Below are 12,413 nucleotides of genomic sequence, written 5' to 3' on the forward strand. Positions count from 1 at the left end.
AGCCCCCATTTCAGCCGAGTACATTCCCCTCGTACTCACTTTTGCCTGGCTTGCCTGCTTCTCACGACGGTAAAGCGAAAGGCTCGGGACCAGTTGTGTGTAAGACAGCATCTATTATGTGGCTGGAATTCAGCAAATGTGGAAAAATAATGACAACTTGTTCAGCAAGTTCGAGGGCTCTGTGCTATGACGGTGGGTAGTTCCATCCGTGGAAGGATGGGCGCGCCTCTGAGGGAGAGACTCTTATGGGACACAGAGCACTCTCTCTTGAAATCCTAACACTTTGGAGGCAAAGCCGGAGGATTGTAGCAAAGTCCAAAGCCAGCCTGGTCTACAGACTGAGTTCAGGGTCATCCAAGGCTACAGAGTGAGAGTCTGTCTCAAAAAAACCAGACAAAACAAAACAAACAAATAAAAAACAAAGACAGTGGCACATGGCTGAAGCCAGCTCCTTTGCATAGGGGACCTGCAGGCAGACATCACAAAGAACTGGGAAATCCGATGAGTGCTCTACAGGCCCCTATCTCCCTCCAGAGCTTGCACCAGAGTGTACACCACTCACCATTCAACTTTGCCCTAACATTTTTGGGAGGAGTTTGACAAAATAAACCGAGAATCTTATATGTGTTCATAGGCTTTGAATTGCAATTCTAGTTCAAGAATTTCTCTTAGGAAATTGAGTAGCCCTCTCTATATATGCAGGGAATACATCCTAAGACTCACAGTGGGTACCAGAGTTGAACTGTATGCATACCGTATTTTTTTCCTACACTAAATGCTTAACTGAGTGTGTGTGTGTGTGTTTGTGTGTGTGTGTGTGTGTGTGTGTGTGTGTGTGTGTGGTCTAAATGTATGGAGCATGAATATTCAGAACAAAAAGACAATTCCTTCATGCCCCATATGGGACAAAATAAGCCATTACAAGATTTTTGTCACTTCACAGCTTCAAATTTGCCAATTGTTCAATGGAATTTTCCATTGAATATTTTTGGACTGTGGTTGACTCTGAGTAACTGTCCCCATAGAAAGAGAAATAGAGAATAAGGGAGGGCATCCATGTTAGTGTGTAGAGTACTCAGATTTTAAGTGTTTTGAAATAAACTAACAAAATAGGATGGAAAAAATAAAGTACATTATAGTCAATCTATTAAAAATTAACTTGTAAAAATATTCAGTGTTGAGAATGTTAAAAATAAATGAAGTGAAAAGAAGCATACCACTAAATAGTACAATTCTGAACACATTTGCATGTAAGTAGATAAATAAGCAAACTGACATACTTGGGGGAAGTGGAGATGTCAATATAGTAAGTGTTATTGATTATTGATAAGGATTATTGTAAATACTTCTTAAAAATTTTATAGAAACACCTTTCTATACTTTAACAAATAGATTACTTCATAATCAAAGTATTTTTTTAAAAAGTCTTCCTTCATGTTAATGGATATTTTATCAAGGCTTGGTTAAAATGTATAAGTCACCTAAAACTCCATAGCCAAAAGCATGGGTTTGGGGTCAGTGAGAGGATTCAGTAGATGATGTCTGTCACATGCCGCCAAGCCTGATGACCTAAGTTCAATCTCAGGAAACTACAGGTGGGAGGAGAGAGCCAGCTCCTGCAAGTTGTCTTCTGATGCAAAATTAGATTAAAAATAAAGGCATAGGTTGCCAGATGGATCTGGTCTCCAGCCCCACATCTGGTACCTTCTGAAGGCACAAATGACATAATGTCTCCACGTTTCCTTCGCCATGGAGTAGTTATAACGAAAGTGTTTATTACACAGCATGCAAGGATTTGATAAAACAGTGCAAGTAAAGTTCAGGGTGTGGTGCCTAACAGATGGTAAACACGCGCCAAATGGGCACAGCTACCTTGCTCTGCTGCTGACTACCTCTGTCATGTCAGCACAGGTGGTTCCTTAACTCACAGCGATCCTTGGTATCTACTCGGGATTACTCATCCCCCAGCGCTTCCTCCCACCACCCAGAATACCCAAATCCACGAAGACTTGAGTCCCCTAGACAACCACTGTGGACTCTGCACAGAGCCTATACACACTTCCTTTAAATGATCTCTAGATTACATCAAGTACCCAACCGGATGTCAAAGATTCGGAAACGGGTGGTATGCTGTCTTGTTTAGAGAATAGTGATGGAGTCTATACATGCTCGTAGTATTGGGTCTTCTCAAATCTTATCCAACTACAATTGGTTGAGTCCACACATACACATAACTGACTGACTAGTTTCAGGCACTCTTGTAGGAGACACATGAGGAATTGATAAGGGGAGGGTTGAATCACCCAGGAGACCCAGGGCTGGAGGTCAGCCCCACCATTGTGTACTGAAGAGCAAAGAAGAGGTACTTTTGTGTCTCAACAATATTCCTGTGGGGGAAACACTGGCCCCACTTCAAATCTTCTGACACTTGATGTTCAGAGAAGTCGAGTGTCACTTTCTAATTTCCTGACTGCACACAATCAAGTTTTGTGGCACCAGCTTAGCTTTGCATTTAATTTCCTTGGGCCTTTTGTCATAAACAAAGCACTCTCAGTAGGAAAGTGAAAATAAAAAAGAATAAACGCACAATGTAATACACACGCCAATCTGATGACGTCACTGACATCCTCATTAAAATGAATGTGTGCATGCTACAAGACAGATAAATATTTTTGCTTGCACCAGCAATATAGTCATATTCAGGGGATATAAAGAGAGCTGTGCTTGCTTTGTCCATGCCACACTATAATTCCTTATTTATAATTCTATGTCACGCAATTCTGTCAAATTTAACAAAAGACATCATTCTCCCAAGATATTAAATAAATACCTTTGTCTCAATATTAAACTTACAGAAATTTCTAACTCTGCTATCAGAAAAAGTCACAAAATAAATAGTTCAAAGCCAAGAAGACATTATCTTTTTTTTTTTTTTTTTGGTTTTTCGAGACAGGGTTTCTCTGTATTGTTTTGGAGCCTGTCCTGGAACTCACTCGGTAGACCAGGCTGGTCTCGAACTCACAGTGATCCGCTTGTCTCTGCCTCCCGAGTGCTGGGATTAAAGGTGTGCGCCACCAACGCCCGGCTGAAGACATTATCTTAAACATTAGCTAGTTTGCAAATATCCCAGCAGAACAAGAGATTACTCAATGTGGAACAATATCTATTTTGACCAATTCAATTTCTCTTTACAGCTGTTTTAACCATAGTAGGCTTTCTTCTTTTTCCTTAATAGTCTCTTCTCTCTCACCTCTTATGTTTGTCAAATGGCCTGATTTTTTAAAATTTATATATAATGCCATTCTAAGGATATTCTTTATAGTGACTTGCAAATTGTACATATTTGTTTAAAAAGTCACTGTATTTGAAAATCACAGTGTAAATGAGCAACTCACAGCTTCTGGATAGAGCTTTAAAGTTTGATAGATTGGGCTGGAGAGATGGTTCAGTGGTGAAGAGCACCGGCTGTCCTTCTAGAGGACCCAGGTTCAATTCCCAGCACCCATGTGGCTGCTCAAAATCATCTGTCAGTATGTTTCCAGGGAAGTCAATGTCTCTTCTGGCCTATGCAAGCACATATGGTTCACAGAGATGCAGCAAGGCAAACCACCCACACACAAAAAATAAAATGAAAAAAATTAAATTTTTGTCAGATTAACACAATGCGTGACTAGTTATAAATACACGCTAGAATAGATAGTGAGGAAGATGCAAGGGAGAAAATGAGGTGAATCATGGGCAAAACCTACCTAAACTATCACCCGTGTGGCTAAAGCCTGGAAACCACCACATTCCAATAAGAAAGAATAATGGGTAGCTTTGAATGTAAGGCAAATCTGGTCTGCACAGAGAGTTCCAGGCTAAACCAGCTTATAAAAAAAAATAAACAAGTGAAGAAAGGGAGAAAGAAAGAGAGAGAGAGAGAGAGAGAGAGAGAGAGAGAGAGAGAGAGAGAGAAGGAAAGGAAAGAAGGAAGACATGTAACTATTGAAAGAAACATCAAAATGGTAAATTACTCTTACAAGTTGAGCAGCGTCTTTTCACTGCCTCCAAAAAGACATGTGGAAGCCTGTCTTAGTGAAGAGTTTCTATTTCTGTGAAGAGACACCATGACCACTGACTGCAAGTCTTACAAGGAAAACATTCAGTTGAGGGGACTCGCTTACAGTTTCAGAGCTTCAGTCCATTATCATCATGGTGGGGAGCATGGTGGCGTGCAGGCAGAGCTGGTGTGGCTACATCTTAATCAGAAGGCAACAGGAAGTTGACTGTGACACTGGGAGTAGCTTGCCCATAGGAGAACTCAGAGCCCACCTCCCAGGGACACACTTCCTCCAACCAGGTCACACCTTCTCCAGCAAAAGCACACCTCCTAATAGTGCCACTGCCTTTGGGGGACCATTTCACATTTCACCACAAAGCTCTAACCTCAGTATCTCAGATTGTGACTTTCCATGAAAACAGGGCACTTGTAATCACATTAGCTACAATAGGGTCACACCGGGAGTAGGGTGGGCCTTTAACCTAGTATGCCTGGTGTCCTCGAAGGCACACATGATGACTCAGTGTGAAGACCTTCCACAGGAAGGATGCCATCTGATAGCGAGGACAAACAGCGGAGTCAGTTGTGAGCCAAGGAAAGGGAAGGCTGCCAGCAGCCACCAGGAGCTGCAAGGGTCAAGGAGGGACTTCGCAGCAGGCCAGGTCCCTTGACCTCAGTTTCTACCCTCTAGGGCAGCAGCATTATACATTTATGCTAGCTTAACTTTACTCAGTTAGTGTTTTTTTTACTGCGAAAGTAGTCTTACGAAAATTAATGATTGCTTTATCCCATATTACTTAAAAATTTAATATTAGAAGACATGCTCACAGAGAAGATTCACAGTCTGTGATTTCAAGGAAGAAAAATCACTAGTAGATTTTTCAGCTAAAAAGTACTGAAATTTTACATATTTCTTCCCATTTTTTTCCCATGAGTAATTTGTAAGTCTTATGTAGCTATGACCGTAAGATTAAATTTTGTACAGTGACAGTTTTAATATCACAACACACATTTTGTGTTTTTGCAAATTCTCTGAGTGCAATCAATATGACCCAGATTAATGTGAGCAATATTATTTTTGTAATTCTATTTTATCATTGCAGATAATGTCTCTTAGGTTGACTTCTAGGGAAATTTAAAGTTCGTTTGATTAAATTATCATTCATTCTTTAAAATGTGCTCTGTGAACACCATGAGTGTCATGGTTAGTCTGGTCTGTCAATTTGATGGGATCTAGAGTCACCTAGGAGACAGGTTTGGCCATGTTCCTGATCACTCTTCCAGAGAAGCTTAACTGGGGTGGGAGAAATTATCCCAGTGTGGACGGTGTGGTTTTGTATTGGGGTTCAAGCTGAAGATCAGAGAAACCAAAGTGGCCAAGCCACCAGAGAGCTCCCACCTCTACCAATGCTCAGACCAAAGGGGTAGTTCACTGAACCTAAAATTGCATCTCCAGACTGCTCTGCTCCTCACCAAATCTTAGACTGCTCTTGAGACTGCACTGTGCTCCTTATAGTCTCTTTAGTGCTAGGATTAAAAAGTGTGATCTCTGTTTCTCTTTTAGACTGATTCACTCTCCTTAGTCCAGCGTGGTCTTGAACTCAGAGAGATCCATCTGCCTCTGTCTTCTGAGTCCTGGGACTAAACATGTGTGCCACCACTGCCCTGCTTCTTTGGCTGTGTCTAGCTTTGCATTCTGATCTCCAGGCAAGCTTTATTAGATCATGAACAATATATCACCACAATGATCTAGGCATTAGGCTGGATGATCTAGCCACAATGCCAGTGCAGCTTCTGAATCTAGAGGGCAGGTTCCTGACTCCCACTCCTAAATAATTTCTTTCTCCTCAAGTCACAGTAAAAGTTTAAAAACTGTTTAAAGTATTACTTAGTGTTGAATTCAGAAATACACTTAATAGCTATCTCTGCTATGTGATTACAGTTTCTAGTATACCTTAATGTAAGATTTTCTACTTTTCTTAACAATAAATCTCATTAAAAATATCACTCACCCTTTAACACAAGCACTCAGAAGGCAGAGGCAGGCAGATCTCCATTTAGTTCAAGGCCATCCTGGTCTACATATAGAGTTCAAAACCAGTCAGGGTGATAAAGTGAGATTCTGTCTCAAAAGAAATTCACTCACATTCTCAGACTCATGCCACATCCAAAAGCAGACCTTGTAGATGGAAAAAGAGAAGGCAAGCCAGTGTGATCTTAGCATTACTAATACTCTGATGCTCTAGAAATGGAACATTTGATGCTATGATGCCCTAGAAATCCTACAGAGTACCCAGTACTGCAATGCTCTAGAGAATCCACAGACTGTCTAGTACTTCGAGGCTCTAGAAACCATATGGAATGTCCAGATTGGTATCCTCTAGAAACCACATGGAATGTCCAGTACAGCATCCTCTAGAAACTACACGGAATGTCCAGTATGGTATCCTCTAGAGACCCTTGGAATGTCCAGATTGGTATCCTCTAGAAACCACATGGAATGTCCAGTATGGTATCTTCTAGCAACCCTTGGAATGTGTAGTACTGTATCCTCTAGGAAACCCCATGAAATGTCCAGGAAGCATTGTTCCATCACCAGAGAACCTTATGACTCCAAGGAATACAGTTTGAAACCAAATTCAGATTCCAGTTTTTATGTATTCGGTATCCACTGGCAGTGAAGGAATTTTCTCATAGCTCTCTTGTGTCTAAAGAACTGATGGTTGTAAAAATAATTTTAAGGTTCCTTCAGGCAACTGATTCTCTGAGTGCCTATCTTGCCCTTAGTTCTTGGAAATTTCAAAATGGGTGGTAACATTTAGAAGTGGCATATATTTCTGGGTGGTGATGGCAGCACACATCTTTAATACTAGCATTTGGGAGGCAGAGACAGGGGGAGAACTCCAATTACATTTTTAATCCCAGCACTCTGGAGGCAAAGTCAGGCAGATCTCTGAGTTCAAGGCCTGCCAGGTCTACAGAGTGAGTTCCAGGACAACCAGGGTTACACAGAGTGACACTGTCTTGAAAAATAAAAGACAAATAAAAACCAAAAAAGAAATAGTACATGTTGAGTCCATATCCAGGTCTTTAATCTTTAACTCCTCTTCCCATTGGGTAACATCCCCTTCTCTGCATTTTCTTTTCTATAGAGCTTCAGAGCTAAGTTGTGATTCTGAAAACCATGCCCATGTAGCACTTCTGCACACAGTACTATTACAAATGGGAATATTTTCTTTTCTTTGTCCTTTTTTTTTTTAAACAAACCAGGCAGCTAGCAACAGAAAGTTCTAATTTGAGAAAAAAATGTAACTTGGTGAGAGTAATCAGCCTTCTTTTGTGATTCTGTGTTGTGCTTCCAGAGCTGAAAGGCATAGTGCCTACCTATCCACCATTGCTCATTTCCCTTTAACCCTGTCCCTTGACCCCAACAATCTCAAGTGTAACTGTTCATAACCAAGAAGCAGGATCCAGCCAGTGCCTCCTATCAGTCATGGCTGGCCTCTTGACCTGATTTGGTCTTCTTTTCTCAACAGTTTCAACACAGAATAAAAGCCTATAGGCATGGAAAAGACTGAATTTATTTGAGAGAACAGGAATTCTATAGCTCCTGTGTCCAGCATTTAAATCTCACAGTTCACAGCTTTATCTTTGCTACAAGGTACCTCCTGGGAAGCGTGGGGATGGGACTCACAGTAATTAACCAAGAATTGCTGACCAATAGCCCCAGGGAGCTGCCTTTGCCACTATTGGAGTCTTGTAGTTCATTCGTTTTTAAATTTGACTGGTGTGTGTGTGTGTGTATTTGTGGACGTGCATGGATGCAAGTATATGTTGGAGGGGTGTCTTTGTCTATTACTCTCCACCTTATTGTTAGAGATAAAGGCTCCATCTTACCTGGAGCTCTCTGATTTGGCTAGACTGACTGGCCAATTAGCTCCAGAGATCCACTTGTCTCTGCTCCTTACCCTCCAAACCCTGGGAGCTTTCATATGGGGGCTGGGTATCTGAGCTCAATCATCATGCCTAAGCAGCAATCACCTTACCTATTCTCCATGCCTGACTCTCTTTGGAAGGGACAAACCTGATGATGATGGAAGCCCCTCTTGAATGGACTCTGATGTGTCTTAGTCAGGGTCCTGATGCATCATATTTGACAATTCTACTCCTGTTGTCACAAAGCAGATGTGAGCCCCAGAGGACCCCCCCCCGTCAACCCCTTTCTAGACCTGTGTGTGTGTGTGTGTGTTACATCTGTAACTGTATACACTGAGGGCACAGATACCTGATAAAGTATAAATAACGACTGTTCATGGTTTTCAAGTAGTTGATTTATACATTGCAAGTTGCTCTGAAGTAAAACAATACTCTGTTTGGGAGTGGTGGTGCATACCTATAATCTCAGCATTCTCGAGGCTAACATGGGGGGAGGGTAGGAGTTCAAGGCAAGTCTAGGCTACAAAATGATACTCCATTTGGAAAGCCAAGAATTGGGGATGTAGCTCAGTGGCAGAGCACTTGCCTCATCTGGAGTTCGAGCCCTGCCCCCTCACAGCCCCCACTTCAAATTCACAAAAATGCAAAACAGAATTCTGCCTTTCTTTTTTTCATTTATTGAGACGAGTCTCAGGATGTTGGTGAGGTGGCCCTCACGTGCCAAATCCTGCCTCAGTTTCCTGAGTAGCTATGTTTGCAGGTGTAGGCCACCTCACCCAGCTTATTGTTTTTTAAGCTTACAAAACCTTTTCCTATGAGTACAGGTGCTATGGCTTCGAAACTCATGTTGAAATGAGATTGCTCTTCTGGCTTTCTCTTGGGAGGGGTGCGGTCACTTTAAGAGGGATTAATACTTTTCTGAGTTTGTTCTTTTGCAGACAGCATTAGTCATCTCAAGAGTGGATTGGTATAGAGCTGGGCCGTGTCTGCTCCCTCCTGCACACACCTGCTTGCCCTTCCCTTTCTGGCATGTGGTGAAGCAGCATGATGATGTCATGCTCTTGGACTTCCCAGCCTCCAGAACCGTGCGCCAACAAATCTGTCCTTTAAAAACCACTCGGTCTATGCTGGTATTATGAAATGATCTTAGGTGGTTCTCTTTTTGTTTTCAGTCTTAGCAAGCTAGGAATGCAGAGCCCAGTTCCTCACAGCTGTACCTTTCTTGTGAACACAGCCCTTACTAACTCACACACACCTTCACTTGCATGTTTTTGGGGGATGATCCTGCTAAATAAACCCACAATACCTAAATCCATGTCTCTGAATCTGCAGTTGGGAGACCAGAGCTCAGCCAACTTCCTCATCACAGACTTGCCAACACCCACAGTCCTGGGAGCAAGGGCAGGACGTTGGACCCTCCTAGGGGCCACTTCTTTTGTTGCCCTTGGATCTACCTTCTGTAGTTCACATTGTCTACCCTGTTGGGTCCTCCTCTGGTTATCTCCTTTAATCCCAATCATCTGATCAGGAGTTTAAAGTGGTTTGCTTTTGTCTTTCAATGACCAAAGGTTTTTTTTGTTTGTTGTTGTTGTTTTGAGACAGGGTTTCTCAGTATGTTTGGAGCCTGTCCTGGAACTCTCTCTGAAGACCAGGCTGGCCTGGAACTCACAGAGATCTGCCTGCCTCTGCCTCCCAAGTGCTGGGATTAAAGGTGTGCACCGCCGCCGCCACCCGGCTGATTGTTTTTTCAAACACAGGTTCACTCTGGGCATAGACTGGCACGGAACTTAGGTTCTCTTGCTTTTGCTTCTCTACGGCTGGAACCACAGGTGTGCCCCACTACTTCCCGAGCACCTTCCCCCCTTTTCTCAGGGCTAAGGACTCACTCAGGGCTGTGCATATGCTACGGAAGTGGTCTCACACTACACCATACCGACGTCCTTCAAAAAGAGATTTCAAAAGTGGGAGCTTACTGCCAAATTTACAGTGTTCTCCATATGCTATTTTTATATACATGGTGTTGTCTCTGTGCACGGCTGACAGAAACTGCAGGCTCGAAGAGGATCTGTCAATCATTTTACCCAATTCCCCAATTCTGTGTTAAAAAACTGAAGATCCAAGAGGGTAGATATCTGCTCAACACTTAGTCCAGCAGAGAAAGGTCTCTGGGTGGTCAGCCTGTTTCTTTCCCTTTTATCCTTATCTGAACACAACGCAACATCTTTTCCCTTGTTAGATTCAATTGCCTTGGCTGATTAATGCTTCTATTATTTCTTTCTGATCAACCTATATCCTCTGTGACCTTGAGTGCTCAAATCACATCCATGCTGCCTACTGTCCTAGTCTGATCTTGAAAATACATTTCCTCAAATATTTTTGCAACATAGAAATATCTAGGAAATAAGCAAAGCGATATTGTAATTGTCAAACAGCCTTGCATAATTAAGCTCCCCCCCTGGAACTTCTATGTTTGGGTACAGATGTGACTGTCGTCCCTTGTACCCCAGGTGCACCATTGTTGAGAAGCAGGACATTTAGAGGTGTGCAGGCTGGGCACTCTGCTCTGTGCATTCCTTGATGTAGTTTTGATTTTAGATGTCCATCAAAGGTCTGTGTGTTGTGTTGCTGGCTTATTCCCATTTAAGCCCTGAAGTAGTGGCAGGAACTTTAGAAAGTGGGGTCTAGCAGGGATCCTGGACCACTGAGCAGCTGGGTCACTGAAGCTCCTTCTTTCTAGCTGCCTTGAGATGAATGACCCTACTCTGGCACATGCTCCCTGCCACACTGCCATCTTGCTGTAGATCCAGGAACAATAGGGCCAACTATCATGCGGAAACTTCCCAAACTGAGTAAAACAGAGCTTTCTCTTGTTACAGTGACAGGCATGTGGCACACTCTGTCTCTGAGGACCCTGACCCGAGTCTTCTGCCGAGTACTGCTAAGACAGCTATTATACTCCCTGAGCTAAAATGTCAGATTGGTATTTATTTTCTAATTCACCACCTTCATACATCAGTTTATTTTGTGTGCTCAACTACATACTATTTTAACAACTTTTCTATTGCTGTGATATAATACCACAAACAATATAGAAAAGGAAGGGTTTATTTGGGTTTCCAGCTCCAGGCGGGTAGAAATCCATCATCACCAGGGTAGGGAGCATGGCAGAGGGCAGACAGGAATGGCACTGGGGCAGCAGCTGAAAGCTCATATCTGGTCCACAAGCAGGAGGCAGAGAAACACACTGGGAATGGCATGAGTCTTCTGAAGCCTCGAGCCTACCCTTCATGACACACTCTGGCAACAAGGCCACACCTCCAAATCCTTCCCAAACAGTTCCATCAACCGGGGACCAAGTATTCAACATATGGGCCTATTGGGTCATTCTCATTCACACCACCAGATTCCTAATGACAGGGGCTCGTCTCTCTCCCCCCATTCAAATGCTGAAACTTTACCTCCCCTCCACGGCTGGCTTTGTACTGGGGGGTAGATTCCCTGGAGAAGTAATTAAGTTGGGGTAAGTCGGAAGAGCAGCACCTAGTGCCACCTAAAGACGGCTCAGGGGTTAAGATCACTTACTGCTCTTGCTGAAGATCTGGGTTTGGCTCTCCAAATCTATGTCACATGGCTCACGAATGCCTGCAATTTCAGTTCAGGGGCAGTGATACCCTCTTCAGGCGCTTGTACACACATGGTACACATACCAACAAGCAGGCAAACACACACACATATACATAAAAATAAAACAAGCAAAAAAACAAAAAACAAGGTGAAGCTCAGAAGGCCAGGACATCACAGAGCACACCCTATTATCCTTAATCAGGCACCCGGGTGGATGTCTTCCAGACAGGAAAAGTCCTTAGTAAAAACTGACTACTCAAAACCCTTCAGTTTGGACACAGAGTCTCTACAACTGTAAGAAAATATGTTTTCTTAGAGTAGTTACCCATCTATAGGGGATAGCTGCCAAGATCCTTAGTGGATGTCTGAAATGCAGATAATATCCCTAAACACACACACACACACACACACACACACACACACCATTTCCTATACACAACTGTGATAAACTTTAATTCATAATGTAGGCACAGTGATTTATTAAAAACAACAATAATAAAGTAAAGCAATTATAACAACATACTGTAATAGATTGTTTAAAACCTGTGAAACTTATTTCCGGAATTTTCATTTAACATTTTCAGACTGAAGCTGTCCTCAGGTAAAGGATACCTCAGAAAGGAAAAACATGATTCATGGAGGGCTATACCATACAAAAGCTACCTAGTTCAAAGTATTTTGCTATGAGCACCTGAACTAATACATGGTTGTGCATCTTCAGCAAGGCCCCTACCCACAGAAGTAGAGTTTCAAGCAGGGCAAATATAAAACTGCTCCCTTTGATCTCTGTGAGTTCCAGGCCAGCCTGGTC

The sequence above is a fragment of the Mesocricetus auratus genome, unplaced genomic scaffold (assembly GCF_017639785.1).
Source record: "Mesocricetus auratus isolate SY011 unplaced genomic scaffold, BCM_Maur_2.0 Super-Scaffold_100021, whole genome shotgun sequence".
Classification (NCBI taxonomy): domain Eukaryota; kingdom Metazoa; phylum Chordata; class Mammalia; order Rodentia; family Cricetidae; genus Mesocricetus; species Mesocricetus auratus.